Here is a 16,501-nt window from a genome sequence, read left to right as displayed (position 1 = left end):
ACACCTTACTCAAAAAGATAATTTAATAAATGAAGTTATTCAGAATAACAAGAAAAATTCTTAGGTACCTAGGAATAAATCTAATAATGATGTGTTACTTATTGAGGATATTCTAAAATTTTATTTTATTTTATTTTTTAATTGTTTGGCTGTGCTGCACGGCATGCGGGATCTTAGTTCCCTGACCAGGGATCAAACCCTTGCCCCCCGCAGTGGAAGCGTGGACTCCCAACCACTGGACCGCCAGGGAAGTCCCTATTCTAAAATTTTATTGAAAGTCAGAAGACCTAAATAAATGGAGAGACATGGCATATTTGTGAATTATGACAATAACATTACAATGCTAATTTTCCTAAGTTAGTTTATAAATTTATGACAGTTCTAATAAAAAGGGGATTTCTTGTGTGAACTTAACAAACTGATTATAAAATTTATATGAAGACAAAAAGCCAAGAATACTGAAGAGAATTATGAGGATTAAGGAGGGAGACTTCCCTATGAAATATCAAAGTTTATCATAAAGCTATTCCATCCAGTAATTAGTACTGGATGGAATAGCCATAGAGAAGTTAAAATATGCTGACAGACTTGACTAGAGAGCCCAGAAACAGACCCATGGATAACACAGGACACTGTTCTATGGGTGTTTGACAATTGAAACATTTATATGAAAACATTTATAAGGAAAATAAAATAAAATTAGTTTCTAACCTCGTATCATTTCCAAAAATAATTTACATTTAGGATTAAAAACAAAACTGTGAAAAACTTATAGAAAAAAAGGAAAACGTACAGGAGAATGCCCTTAGAACAGTGAATGATTTCTTAAACAAGATACAAAAAGCATAAATAAAAAGATAAATTCAATAACATTAAACTTTAAAACTTCAGTGGAGGCAAATGACATATACTAAGGTAAAATCAAGCTAGAAACTGGGAAAAGATATTTGGAAAGCATATCATCAACAAAGAATTAATATCTAGAATCCCTGAAGAACTTGTATACATCAATTCAAAAAGACAAAAATATTGAAAATTGAGTAAAGGGTATAACCAGGCAATTCACAGAAAAGGACACTCAGATGGCCAATGAACTTAGGATAGATGCCCAAATTGACTAGTCATGAAGGCAATGAAGTTAAAACAATTATAACAATCAATCACACCCATCAATTTGGAAAATTAACCATACTAATAATAGTCTGGTTAATAATAGTCTGGTTATAATAGTCTGTCTAAGAATTCCTGTTTCCCCATATCTTCACCAACACTTTAGGACAGCAATGACCTCTAGCAAGAAAGAGAGGAAGTGGGGAAGTGGGGTGGTGATAACTGTATCAGTATCATTTTATTTCTTCTTTAAAAGGGTCTGAAGGAAATACGTTAACAGCTGTTAAAACTGGGACATAGATAACGTGGCTTTTATATTTTCTATATTTTACATATCTTTGAAATATTTAATAATTTATTTTTACAAGTAGACACAATCCTTGCACAAGGTTGTTTGATGGTAGAAATTGATATTTGACCTTGGGGAGCCCTTTAACCTCTGTGTCACAGGTTCTCTTTACTCAGATAGGACTAGTGACCCTTCTTTTTCTCTCTAATAGCATTTTAGTGAGCATCAAATACACTTACACACAAGAGAGCACTTTGAAAACTATAAATTCTGCTTAATGCTGATACTAGTGTTATCACATGAAATGAAATGGCAAAAACATAATGAGCTAAGAGCAGCTTAATCTGAGATTTACAACTAGAGCACACACTAATTTTGAATTAGGTTATAGATGAAGAGATGGTACTCAATTTCCCCTTCATGTTTCCCCAGGGTGTTCTAAGTAGTGCCGATAAAGGCGTTTTGCCCAGGGAGGTGGGTGAGAAGGTCCTGGGTTTAACGGTGAGCATAAATCACTCCTTTGGCAGTCTCCTGGGCTATCCATCAGGGGAGCCTGTTAGTGGAAAATGCCAGAGGCGGCAACCGAAAGCAGCGTGTAGAAGTGATCAGTTAGCTCGTCTAGGAGACAAATCATTTGAGAGAGGATGCCAGTGAGTTCTTAGCATTCTTGCGATAGGAAGGTCTATAAGACTTGCCTCCGAGCCGCTCATCTTCTCCTGCCCTTGGGAAGGAAATTGATGAGTTAACTAACATGCACAGGGTATGCCAGCGCTGGCTGACTGACTGCAGCTGATCCTCACGATTATTACTAAAATGATCTCAGCCTTTCAGCTGGATGCGGAGAAACCAGTTTCCGGGGGAAATCTCAATAAGATCATTGTTTTCCTATCATCAGGTAGAAATCTTGTTAAGTGCTCCAAGCACCTTGGTTTTATCGGTTTGTGTTCCATAGCCCCTGGCAGCCTTGGCTAGGATTTCATTCTAAAATAACATTTCCTCTTGGTAAAAAATGTCTTGTTACTCCAGGCTTGGTGGCTCAATGACCTTTGTGAGTTTCTGACTCCAGGAGACACAGGGGTGAACTGAAGGTTTGCAATTTATGTCAAACACACATACACACCCTCCTAGTTGGCCTACAAAAAGAAGTGAAGACTCCTTCTGTGACTATCAAGACAGGAGAGATACTGTGTTCCTCTCAGTGTGTCATATCAGGGGGTACAAGGTGGTGTTATCTTATTACTGGCGATGTTAACCCTGATCACTTCATTAAAGTGGTGTCTGCCAGGTTTCTCCACTATCAAGTTATTTTTCCCTTTGTAATTGATAAATATCTTCAGAGCGATCCTTTGAGATGATGCTAATATCTGTTTCTCCTCAAACTTTTGTCCCCTAATTTTAGCTTCTATCTTGTCTGCAACAAATATTACTGCAGGCACATTATTTCTTAAAACAACCTTTTAAAAATTATACTTTTAATGCATGAATATATTCAGTTTACAGAGTATAACTTTAAAAGTTCCCCTTTATCGTTGCCACTCAGTACCACTTCCAACCCAGAGGGAATGTCTGTTCAATGGTGTTTGTCCAGGCCTTTTTCTATGTATATCAAGAAAAATCTCCATCCTGTTCCTGTTCCTCAGCCATCAAATGCTCTCTGAAGGCAACAAATGTTATCAGTTCCTTGACTATCCGTCCAGGGATATTTATGTATATATGAGCACTGTTTATATCCTTCCCCCATTTTTTACCCAAATGGTAGTATACCTTCCATACAGTTCTGCACCTTAATTTATATTTTTACCTAATATACACCTCAGAGATCATTCCATCTTAGTACATAAGGTGTCTCTTCATTAGAGCTAATGGTGGCAGAGCATTTCATTGTAAGTTTTCCATTATAAGGACTATTTAATTAATCCCCTAATGATGGATGTTTAGGTAGCTTTCGATCTTTTGATCTCTCAATGACATGGCAATGCAAGTATTATTTGTAAGGTAAATTTCTGGAGGTGGAAATGCTAGGTAGAGGGCATGTGCATTAATAATTTCCACAGATACTAATAATAAGTCATCTCCCTATCAAGATGCTATCAATTTGCACTCCCATTAGCAATATATGAGGGAGTTCCCTTTTCCACACTCTTATTAACACAGAGATCAAATGATTTGATCTTTGCCAGCCTCACAGGTGAAAAATTATATCAATGTGGTATTTTAAAATAAATTTTATTGACATTTAACATACATGCAGAAATGTGTACAAATCAGCTCCACCAATTTTCACAAAGTGAATTCATCTGCAAAATAGCACCCAGATCAACAAGTAGAATTTCACGAGCCCTTTCAAATCCCCGGCTCCATACCCCTCAAGATAACCACTACCCTAATTTTTAACATCTTTGATTAGTTTTGCCTGTTTTTGAATTTTATATAAATGTAATTATCCAGTATGTCTTCTTCTTTAACTCAATACCTTGATGTAGTCTGATTCTGCAATTAATTTTATTGTAAGTGGAATGAAATACCACATCACATGGTTTAAGAGTCATTTCTTTTTTAAAAAAAAATTTATTTATTTATTTTTGGCTGCGTTGGAACTTCGTTGCTGCGTGTGGGCTTTCTCTACTTGTGGCGAGGTGGGGCTACTCTTCGATGCGGTGCACGGGCTTCTCATGGCAGTGGCTTCTCTTGTTGCAGAGCACGGGCTCTAGGTGCGCGGGCTCCAGTAGTTGTGGCACACGGACTTAGTGGCTCCGTGGCACGTGGGATCTTCCCGGCCCAGCGCTCAAACACGTGTCCCCTGCATTGGCAGGCAGATTCTTAACCACTGTGCCACCAGGGAAGTCCCTAAGAGTCATTTCTTAAATTCCCTTTTCTGTGAACTCTTGGTACATATCTTTTGGCCATATTTCTCTTGGGCTGTTAGTCTTTATTCTTTTTTTTTTTTTTAATTGAGGTATACTTGATTTATGTTAGTTTTTATTCTTAACAGTTTATAGGAGACATTTACATATAAGGAAACTATTCCTTTGTCTGCGATATAGGTTGCAAATATTTTTTTCCCAGTTTATCATTTGCTTTTGCCTATGGTGGCTTTTGCCACATAGAATTTTTTTTTTAATTCTACAGTGGCTGAATATATTAGTCTTTTGGGGTATCTGAAGTTTGTGTCATATTTAGAAAGACCTTTCCTATGCCAAGATTATTTTTTTAATTGCCCGTAGTTTGTCTAGTTTTTGTTTACATTTAAATCTTCAAACCAATTGGTTGTATTTCATTTCTAAATAAATTATAATTTGATTTTTTTTTCTTTTTTCTTAACCTAAGAATTATTTAGGAGAATATTTAAATAATTTTTCTAGGCAGATTAATATTTTGGTTATCCCTTTAGAATTCTTAATTTTGAATATTATTTCATTGTGTTCAGAGATTGTGTACTCTTTATGATTTTTGATTTTTAGAATTTGTCCAGTTTTCCTTTGTAGCCTAAGGCAGAGTCAATTTTTTGAGATTGTTCCCTATATGCTGTGTATTGTGTGTCTTTTTATTGAATTTTGTGTGTACCTATGTACATACATACATGTATAATACATTTATATATGATCAAATTTAATTATGTTATCAAATCTCTTATTTTTACCTAGTATCTGATAAATACAGTCAAAACCTTCCACCATGTGGATTTATTGATTTCACTTTATTTTTCTATCCATTTTTGCGCTATGTATTTCAAAGTCATGCTTGTAAGTGCATAAGGAATCATGATTTTTATTTACTTTAATTTTACACACAAGTTAGTACATGAATGCATCCTCGTTGTTAAAATGAAAACAATACAGAAATAGAAGTGAAAGATCACTACTCAGTGTTAACATATATTAAAGATTGGGATTGATATGTATACACTAATATGTATAAAATGGATAACTAATAAGAACCTGCTATATAAAAAAATAAATAAAATAAAATTCAAAAATTCAAAAAAAATAATAAAAAAATAAAAACAAACAAAAAAAAACCCAACAACAATGAGATGCCATTTTCCCAGTAATAGGTTGGCAAATAGATTGGCAAAACTTTTAAAGATTAGTAACGTTCTCTGATGGCAAGTGTGTGGGACACATACATAGTCTCATGTATTGCTGGTGAGAGTGTAACTAGGAGAGTCCTTAGAGCATTGCCTGGCATGTGTTAAAGGTACAATGAATGTGACCTCTTATTACAAGTGAAATTACTGGGTGTGATACCACCAAGTTGCCCACCTAAAAAGCTTTAATTGCTCTACATCAAACCCACTCTGCTGAGTCCCCATCTGGCCTCAGTGTGAGGGAAATGCAATCTAAGTCATTGTTTCCTCTCCCACCATCAGGGTTGTGCAAAGGTTCTGGGTCATTGCGGATGCTAAGGCATTGAAGTGGCCGCTCTGCGGCTTGCCAGCTCACACGGGTTTCCCTGAAGCCATGCATTGCCGGCCGCCCATGTGGTTACTTCTCATCAGGAGGTGCTGAGCTACACGTGGGTTAAGGAACCCTTCGGTGCGGTTGGGATCTCAGGTGCCCAGACTCACCTGAAATTGAAACCAAACAGGACCCTGCTGGGCTTTCCCAGGGACAGACACTACCACCGCCCCCCCCCCACCCACCCACCCCCAGCCCCTTCTGAGACTCATCACATTATCCCTTGTTCTGTGGGTTAATATTTTACCAGAGGGGAAAGGCCTTTGCCTATCGGCTGTTTCTGCTTTCTGTCCTGTTCTGATTAAGTAATTGCAAGTCCTGCTCAGTTACTAGAATTGAGGAGGCAGGAAGGAAAATTAAAGCGTACACAGATAAAGTGTGATATTTCATAAATTATCCTGCCATGGTATCCTTTATTGTGATTCCATCTTAAAGACTAACACTCCTTTATTCTTTCCCAGCTCCCTTTGCATATGCACCCCCAACACACACACACACACACACACACACACACACACACACACACACACACACTCCATATAAAAAGACAGCTGGAGCAATGGGAGCCAATGCCAGCCAGGCCTTTCTTGCACCTCTCAGTGGAGCAGAGGCTCATGTTCAATAGCTGCTAACTAGGCTCTCTGGCCCTGTCGCTCTCGAGTTTGTCTTTCGGTAGGAGCATCAAGGTTGCCTGGCAACCACAGCCGGTCGGCCTATCACATGGTTCCCTTAAAGAAAATGGTAAAGCACTCGTTCCTGTCACAGTCCGAGCAAGGCCTAATTAGTGTGAACCGGGAATCAATCATACAGGAGGTTGGGGAGGGGGGGCGGTGCAGGATGGTAAAAAGGGTGTAAAGAGCACACAGGAGGGTCTGTGATGGGCACTTGGGAGCTGGAGTGAAAATAGGCATCATTTCTTAATTTTACCGCTTACTGCCTCCATGATGGAACCTGGGCAGGGCATAGCAAGGGGGTTCATAGCAAGGCTCATGTCTGAGCTACTGTTGAAGGAATAGGGCATGTTTAATCTGGAGATTCCTTTTGAGAATTGGAGACATGGTTGTCTTTAAATATCTGGAATCTGAGAGTGCAAAAAAGGGATTAGTCTGGTTCTAGGGGGCATGAAAGGGAAACAAATGTGAGTCCATTATGGGGGAGTGGTTTTGAAAATCACGTGGTTTGTAGAGGAAGAGGTTAGTCTTGGGGAGGCAATGACTCCCCTGCAGCATAGGCGTGCTTGCTGGGGACGGATGTGCACAGATGGACCGTGATGCCCTCGATGTGTCCATGCACATCCACGACACCTCACTTTGGAGAGGTCTGCACTCCTGAGTGGCTACAAGTAGCTCAGTGTGTGGGCACTGATTCTGTCCCACCCACACCCTGGGTCCTAAGAACCGGGCACCCTCTGGTCTCCATTGGCAAGTGCTGGGTATGCTGTTGACCTCCTCCTCATCCACCACGGGAATCCCAGCCCAAGGTCTCTTGAAGCCACAGGTAGGGTTGGAGCCACAGCTCATGTGGCCAGGGCTGCTGCTGGGGACACTGAGCACAGCAGTGGAGTTTGGATGGTCTCTCGGATGGACAGTAGAAAAGATTAACCCACTCTTGATGGAGCAGGTGGCAGTATGAGCAGGGGATGGGTCAAGGGTTATAAGCAGGACTTCTACAGTTGGAATAGGGATCGGAAAGTCATGGAGTGCATGAGAGGAGGTGGAGACAGAGAAGTTGGTGCCAACTGACATCAAAGTTCCTTTCAGGACTTCCCTGGTGGCGTAGTGGTTAAGAATCCGCCTGTCAGTGCGGGGGACACGGGTGTGAGCCCTGGTCCGGGAAGATCCCACATGTCGTGGAGCAACTAAGCCCTCAAGTCACAACTACTGAGCCCACGTGCCACAACTACCAAGCCCGCGCGCCTAGAGCCCGTGCTCTGCAACAAGAGAAGCCACCGCAATGAGAAGCCCGCGCACCGCAACAAGAGTAGCCCCACTCGCTGCAACTAGAGAGAGCCCGCGCACAGCAATGAAGACCCAACACAGCCAAAAAAAAAAAAAAAAAGCTCCTTTCAGATGTTGGGTGTGTCAACTTAAGAACAGGTAAGCGGGAGAAGCAGGCACCTGAGGGACCAACTGTTACACTGTGACTAGCGCTACCATTGAGCGTGCATCTGCCGTGTGCCAGGTGCTTTCCATTTAATGGTCTTTGAACATCACAACAACTGGTAATGCAGGCAATGTTATCCCCACTTTACAGGTGAGGAAACTGAGGCACAGAGGGGCCAAGTGACTTGTCCAGAGTGACTTATGAAACAGCGGAGTCAAGGTGCAAATACGGATATGCCCCCCCCCAAATTTCACCTCTTTCCACTCTGCTGCTGACCACCCTGCCCCCCACCACCCACCCCTCACCAGCAGGCAGAGATCCAAGCACTGAGGCTCCAGTTGTGCACGCACAGCCTGGGCTCCTTGGCATCATTCAGTTGTGCGTTCCTTTTTTTTTAATAGATTTTTTTCTTTTAAATTTTTAAGTAGAAGGATAATATAGAGAGAGTACATGAATAAAGGGCATTTAGGCATACAGCTGGATGACACTTTACATATGTATACATCTGTATAATCATCACCCAAGCAGCATACAGAATATTTCCAGCAGCTCCAATTGTGTTTTTCTTAACACTCATCAGAACTCTATTGGAACAGCTAAGTATATACATTAATGGGTCATGTGCCACTAGCTAGAGCCTAACAAGATTTGCTAACATAGGTACTGTGTTTTCTCCCCAAATGCTATGGTTTCCAGAGCCCAGGAGAGGTGGGAATGAGGCGACTGTACAGCAGATAAGATCCTGAAGCCCAGCATTTGAGATGATTAATGGTCCCTGAGCTGCAGCTCCCGTTTAGTCTGATATGGAGAGAAGGCAGCCTTGTTTAAATTCTCCCTGTTCCAGACGCTGTAACCACGCTGCTCTGTTATCTCAGCAAGGTCAGAATTAACCTGTGTTTAAACTACCAGGAGCCTCAGAGAGGGCGCATCATTGCTAAAAAAACCCATCTCTTAACGAAGTTAAAGAAGTATTCCTGAAGTGTTACCTGAGAACCCAGAACGCTGCCTTACAGCCCTCGGGGCTTTGGGGGTCTCATTCTCCCTGGCAGGTGTTTGGGACCCCTGCAGCCCACTGGCCTCGAGAAGGTGAGCAAGGACGCCCGAGTGGCCCTGTCTGGAGGATGAAAGTGCCAGATGGCGGGCCAGGTGTTCCAGCTGACTTAACAACCTTATCAGATGCTCCGAGGGGCCCAGCCCCAGCAGACAGTAATGTTTTGTGAAGGTGGCAGGGAAAAGTGTCCCCACTCCTCCCTCCCCTCTTCCCATCTCTTCAACCTGCCCCATTTGGTCAGAAGGCCATCCAGTGGTCCTTAGCTGCTGGTTGTCACTCTGTCCGCATTGTACCAGATCCCTGCAAAGGCTGCTGGCCAGGTCCTTAGAATGACTTTGGCTGTCTCTCAAACTCACTATTTATGGACTGGCAGGGGGATGGGCTGCAAAAATCCCTCCCTGGCTGGCTATGTGAGGAGATTCCTGTTGGAGTAGAGGGTGACTGATCTTACTCTGGTCACGCCGGTAAGCTTGGGCATCACCAGATGTCATACTCTAACTGCTCTGCCCTCCTGAGCTGGGACTGGGCTTCCAGCCTTTAGTTTTGTCGATGGGTTGGAGGGAAGAAGAGAGCAACTCTGGGTGGCCTCACCCATGGATGGGGTGACCAACTTCACATCCAACTACTGCGGTTATTGGTTATAGATTGCAAATGTCCGTTTCCAGTTCCAAATGCACACCCCAGCATCTTGGAACAGAACCCAGCTTCTTTATGAATATACTTAAAGTGGTGTCCTTTTCCTGTATTCAACCACTGTGGACCAGGGAGGCTGGATGTCCCCAGGGCCACAATCCTTCCCAGCACGTCTGCTCCCATAAGACAAAAGGAGCCTCCAGGCCAGAGTGGCTCCCCGCACACGTGTGCTTTCCTCCTGCCTCCTCTAAATCCCGTGGTGAAGGCAGTGATGGACAGAAGGAAATAAATGCATAGTGATGAGGAAAACAGGAAGAGGGATCAACAGTGGATTAAGTGACAAACAAATTTCTGGAAGGCAGAAAGTCATGGGTAATACTGAGCAAAAGTAGCTGAATATTCTCAACGCCGCTGAAGACACAGTTGTCACTTCCCCAGAAAACCTCCAAATCCAGAGTCTGATAAAGAGAGTGGTCTGCTGCTTGGCATCTATTCCAGAAGGAGGTGGGAGAACTTGTCTGGGGACAGACCCGTGAGGCTCTTGCTGTGTTGGATGATGCTCTGGAACAGTGGCTCTCAAATTCCACTGCACTTTAAAATCCTCTGAAAGCTCTGAAATATCCCTAGGCCCAGGCTGCACCCCGGATCAGTTAAATCAGAATACTTGCGGATGGGACCCAGGGCTCAGCATTTCTAAAGCTCCCCAGTTGTGTTCATCGGGCAGCCATGGTTGAGAACTGCTGGTCTAGAGGACACTCTTCTTTTGGGCACTGGGGAGGGGGTGATTCAGCTTGTTCCCTGCCTGCAATCCTAAAGAGAAGCCCGCTGGTCAATAAGGGGGGCTCCCTGGATACACCCCTTGGCCTGGGCTCTCATCACCTGGAAGGATGGCCCAGCCTCTTCCATCACTCAGGTCCCTGTCCCTACCCTCCCTGTCTGTCCTCCCACAGCTCCCTGAATGATCTTCTTAAGGATCAATGCTAATCCTGTCACCCCCTTTCCCTTCTCTCTGCAGACCAAGTCCAGGCAGTGGAGACCCTCCAAAGACCTCCATGCTTTTCTTTCTAACCGAATTTCCTCCCCCAGCCCTATACTCTAGTCACAGTGAGGACAGGGGCTCATCTTGTTCTTCTTGTTGCCTTCCCATGCCCCCCACCCTCAGTGCCTAGCCAGGCACCGTACAGAAAGATGCTCATGTAAAGAGCTCATCAAGCTGAATTTTTTAAAAAAATTTTATTGAAATATAGTTGATTTACAATGTTGTGTTATTTTCAGGTGTACAGCAAAGTAATTCATATATATATATATATATATATATATATACCTTTTCAGATTCTTTTTGATTATAGGTTATTAAAAGATACTGAGTATAGTTCCCTGTACTATATACAGTAGGTCCTTGTTGATTATCTATTTTATATATAGTAATGTGTATGTTTTAATCCCAAACTCCTGATTTATCCCCTCCTCCAAGCTGAACTGAGCTTAGCAGAAGGCAGTGTCTCTGGGCTGTAGAATGAAGGAAACATAATTTGTCCTCTCTGAGATGCTCTGGCCACAGATGGCATTGTTCTGAGGGTAAAAGGGGGGATTATAAGCAGCTTGAAAACCCAGCATTTTTCTCAACCTACCTTTTTTTTTTTGCTGTTATTTATGTTTTAATACCTAAGTATAAACATCTGTACTGATTTTGCTGATTATTAAAACAAACATGCTCAGTATAAATCAAAAACAAAGATGTGTATAAAGTAGAAAGTGAATCTCTCCCCATTATGCCTCCCAGGAATAACCACTGTCAGCAGATAAGTGTATAAACTTGCTAACTTTTTATTATCCATGTAAACTTTTCCCCCTTAAATGGGGGAAAGCATCTACATACTGCTTTCCTCGCTTAACGACAGTCACGAGTATTCTTTCTGGACAACACTCATCCCAGACCTTTTAATCACTGCTTGATATTCCACCGTTCTTTGTTTAACCGGCCTCCTCTTGGTAGCTGGTTACGTTGTTCTCAACCTTACCTATAATGTTTTCAGTTTGTGAAAATACACTGAAAAAAGTAAATCATAAAAATAATAGAAGGTATCTCTTGCCTTGTGCTTTCTCACCTACTGTCCCCTTCTGCTGCCTTCTCCCCGACAGCCGTGCACCAGACCTAGTTAGAGATCACTTCTTACCTAACTAAGGGACAGCGGGACTAACGACTAACTGTTGCCTGCTGTGTGTATCCTCATGGCCCGGTGCTTCCCTAACCAGCGCTTTCCGCACCCCATTTTCAGTTTTACTGTGTGAGTTACTCACCCAGATGCTCAGTGGGTGAAAGGGAGGACAAGAGAGGGAAAGGGAGGGAAAGGGAGGGACGGGATGCCTGCTCCTCCCCCACAGGTTGCTCCCTGGCTCCTCCCAGACCCTCTGGTGACCTGTGGTCTACAAGTTGACGGAAGGTCAGTCCTGGCTTAGCCACCCCTGTTAGCCTTCTGCCCCCAAGCAGGTCCCAGCTCACGATTCATGGGCTCCCAGACCCCAGGCATGGGGTGGTGGCTCGGGGGGAGGCTCGTGCCTTGTGGATGGCCAGGCCACCTATGTCCTCCACCTGTCCCAGCTGCCCCCATTACAGGACAGCGCCGGTGCGGGGCCAGGAAGGACTGTTTGTTCAATCGTCACAACAGAGGGGCGATTACCAGGCGCTGGAGGGGAGGACCAGCTGTTCCATCTCCGAATCCAGTCCTGGCCCCCCTTACCTGCTAGCCTCCCTAGGTTTTATCGAATCTCTGTGTCTCACAATTACCTCTAATTTCATTGCCTTCATGGGAAGAAGAGTGCTTTTCCCTGCAGCTAAGATTTTTTATGTTCCCTGGGTTTTGCCTCCTCGGCCCTCCAGCCTCTTTCTTTCATTTCCAGCAAGTAACTTGAGCAATTGTTTTCCAGTAGCTCTGCCTGCACATCCCCACCCCCAAACTCACACCTCAGCCATCCTCCCCTGTCCTGCCCCTGAGAAGGTGGAACAGGGTGGCCCTGTGGCAGGAAAGGGAAGGGACTGATGTGTTTCCCATTCCTCCTGCCTCTCCAGAGACCTTCCTCCAACCCCCTATCTCAGGTACATCTAGAAGGAGGAGAGAACTAGACTTTAGCTTTGGCTTAACTCATTCATTCATTCACTCATTCAACAAATATTCATTAGGTCTCTAATATGTGCTAGGCGCTAGACAATCAAAAACTTCTTATTTAAATCAGACTTTATTCTCAGCACAGTGCCCAGGTGAGGTGTAGCCCTAGCCATGATTTTAAGACAAAGTAACCGCCTTTGGGAAGTTTCAAATCTGCTTGGTCACGGAAGCGATTTTTGATTGAATACCTAACTGGATCTAGTATTACCTGTTGGAGGTAATACTGTTACCCCGGGTTTAGAGATTAGAAAAGCGAGCCTCAGGGCCTTTAGCCCTCTCTCCGATCCTGATCCCTGCCTACCTTACCCTTTCTGCTTCAGTAACGCCCAACTGTGCTTTGGTGCCTGCAGACACTATGGTATTTTGCATCTCATACCTTTGCCCCTGTGGTCCCTACCGCCTGGAATGCCATCCCCACCTCTCCTTCAGCATCTTCTGTAGCATCTACCCTTGGAGTCCTGGGTTAGGTGTCCATCCACCTACCCTGCACAGACCTCCAACTGAGTGCTCACTATATCATATCGAAATTAGCTGTTTGTGTCTTTCCGACTAAACTGCAGGCTTCTCTGAAGCAAGAAGCATGACTTATTCACCTTGGTCCTGCCACACCCAGAACAGCACCTGGCACAGAGCCAGTCTTCTAGAAAGATCAGCTGAACAAGAACAGATTGGTGAAGTCGCTTGTCTAAAGTCACACTGCGGGCATAGGGTAAAAATGAGATTTGAACCATGGTTGCTGCTACCATAAGGCACCTTTGTGTGAATTAGGACAAGGCTCCCTCTCTGAGCAGATTGACTGCAAAAAAGGCAAGTCCTCTGGGCGGACCAGAGGGGAAAAGACACTCCTTTCCCAGCTGCTGATGCAGCCCTGTGCCGAGGTCTGAGGGTCTCAGAACTTGGCTGAGCCAGTAAGAACTAGATTTTAGCCCCATTCTTGCTCCCCAGAGTCCCAGCCCAGACACAGCAAGGGACAGACTGTTTAAACCCAGATCAATCTATTCTGAAGCCCATACTTTTCTTCTCTGCCATGTGAACGAGAGAGAGAGAGAGATTGATTTTTGGTAAGAAATGGGTAAAATAGTGAAAGCTCCAAACAGCAGCTGCCATGTTCCTCTTGACCCAAATCTGGAAGTTATTCTCCCCCGCAACCCCAAACCGAGCAGAACAAAACTCATCCAGTTGCCTGAGCACTAAGTCATAAGTGCAAGAGGCAGTGGGAAGATGCCTCAGAAAGACCGAAGGCTGCAGCCTCACTGAAGATTAAAAAAAAAAAAAAAGCCCAAACCTATCTGTGGGTCAGGGAGCATTCAGCCGAGAGCACGGGGGGAAGGTACATCTTCAAACAGTTGGTAAGAACTTGGATTTGAAATCTGAAGGCTGAGGAACCGTAAGCAGAAACTGAGCACTTCTTGCAAATATCAAGAAAGGACATATGAAGAAGCGAGCCTTGTAAAGCAAGAATTGGGTGGCGTTTCCACAGGAGGGTCGAGTGAAACTTAGTCTCGGTTTCTGCACCTGTAAAGTGGGGATAATATCTAACACACAGGGTTAACCAGGGGAGTAAATGAGATCACCTAAGTGAAATGACTGGTATAGGGTCTGGCGTACAGTAAATATGTACTAAATGACAATTTCAAATTTTTTTTTTTGGCCACGCCACATGGCCTGTGGGATCACAGTTCCCCGACCAGGGATCGAACCGCGGCCCCTGCAGTGGAAGCACAGTCTTAACCACTGGACCACCAGGGAAGTCCCACCGACAATTTCAATTATTTTTTATTTATTTATTTGGCTGCTTTGGGTCTTTGTTGTTGCGCGCAGGCTTTCTCTAGTTGCGGCGGGTGGGGCTACTCTTCGCTGTGGTGCACGGGCTTCTCATTGCAGTGGCTTCTCTTGTTGCGGAGCACAGGCTCTAGGTGTGCGGGCTTCAGTAGTTGTGGCTTGCGGGCTCTAGAGCGCAGGCTCAGTAGTTGTGGCGCACGGGCTTAGTTGCTCTGCAGCATGTAGGATCTTCCAGGACCAGGGATCGAACCCATGTCCCCTGCATTGGCAGGTGGATTCTTAACCACTGAGCCATCAGGGAAGTCCCCAATTTCAATTAGTTTATTAAAGATCGATGATGATGATGATGGTGATGATGATGATGATGATGATGGGGTGGTGGTGGTGATGTGATACTCAGGGTAAGAAATGTCTGCCACTGAATATAGAGGTAGAGGAGCTCACCAGCCTCTTCAAGAAGGGGAGAAAGAACAAGAGCCTCTTGTCCTGCTTTTGTTCCCATCTCCTCCTCTCATGGCTAATGCAGAAAGCGAGCAGAGTTGCTAAAAGCCTTGGCAGAAGGGCGACAGAAGGACTGGAGTGAGGGGAGAGATGCTCTCAAGCCCTTCAGGCCCCCTCCCTATCACTCCATCATCCCACTCCCTTGGGGACCCTGTGTGTATGGAGACTCCCAGGAGGGAAGAAAAAGGCAGGGGCCTGGGGATGCAGCGGGGTCTCAGGACTTAGTGTTCTTCCCAGTGTGAGAGGACAATGGGAGGGAGCAGTGGGGAATTAGAAGCTGGAACATCTGGGAGAGGCAGGCTGAGCAGCTGTGGAAATAGAAAGTGGCACCCGGTATCCTTGAAGATGGCCCCCCTGAGGCATGACCTGCAAAATAGTAGCTGCAAAATAGAAATGATCCCTGTCCTCATGGAGCTGACTTCAAACGTAGCCCAATCCAAATATTCTATTACTTTCTGAACAAAAGCGTTCAGTTACTTAGGCCAAATACCTTGGGATATTTTTGCCTCTTCTCTTTCTTTCTCTCACACCACTTATCCAATCCATTGGCAAGTCCTCTTTACTCCATCTTCATATATTTAATATATTCCAAATCTGACCACTTCTCACCACCTCCACCTCTATAACACCAGTCCAGGCTACCAACATCTCTTGCCCAGACTATTGCAGTAGCCTCCTGACTGTCTCTTAATAGCCCCCTTTCCCCGTGGAAGCCAGAGTGAACCTTCTGAAACATGAGACTGCTTATGTTACTCCTCTGCTCAAATCCTTCCTGCAGCTCTTGATTTCACTCCAAATTGAAGGCAAAGTCCTTGCAAAGACCCACAAACAGTCATGGTCTTGCCTCTGGATGCCTCTTTAACCCCATCATACTCTGACAGCAATAACAGTTGGAAAAATGAAACAACATCCACTTCCTAGAAAAGGCAGGGAGAAAAGACAACCTTAGGCCTCCATTGCCACTAGCAGATTTTCCAGGAAGCACAGTGTGATGCCCTCCCCAAGTTAGACTCTGCATTAAATCGACAAATAGCAAGAACAGTAATGGAAGGTCGGAGCATTTTCAAGACATCACTATAAATAAAGTTAAAAATTAAAGACAAGTTTCAGACAGGAAGAAAATGTTTGCAGTCTTAACAAAAGATCAATATCTGGAATATATAAATAGCTCCTACATGTCAATAAGAAAAAATATCCCTGTAGAAAAATGGGCAAAGGATATGCAAAGGCAACTCATAGTAAAACTGTAAATGGCTAATAAATATCTGAAAAAATTAGTCAACCTCATTAGTAATCAGGAAAATTCAAGTTAAAACAACAAAATATCATATTTTGCTAATGCAACTGGCAAAAACAAGAAAGATTGATGATATACAGTGTGGGCAAGGATGTGGAGAAATAAGAGTGC

This window comes from Balaenoptera physalus (genome assembly GCF_965194825.1).
Source record: "Balaenoptera physalus genome assembly, chromosome: 2".
Taxonomy (NCBI): domain Eukaryota; kingdom Metazoa; phylum Chordata; class Mammalia; order Artiodactyla; family Balaenopteridae; genus Balaenoptera; species Balaenoptera physalus.
This window is presented reverse-complemented; position numbering follows the sequence as displayed.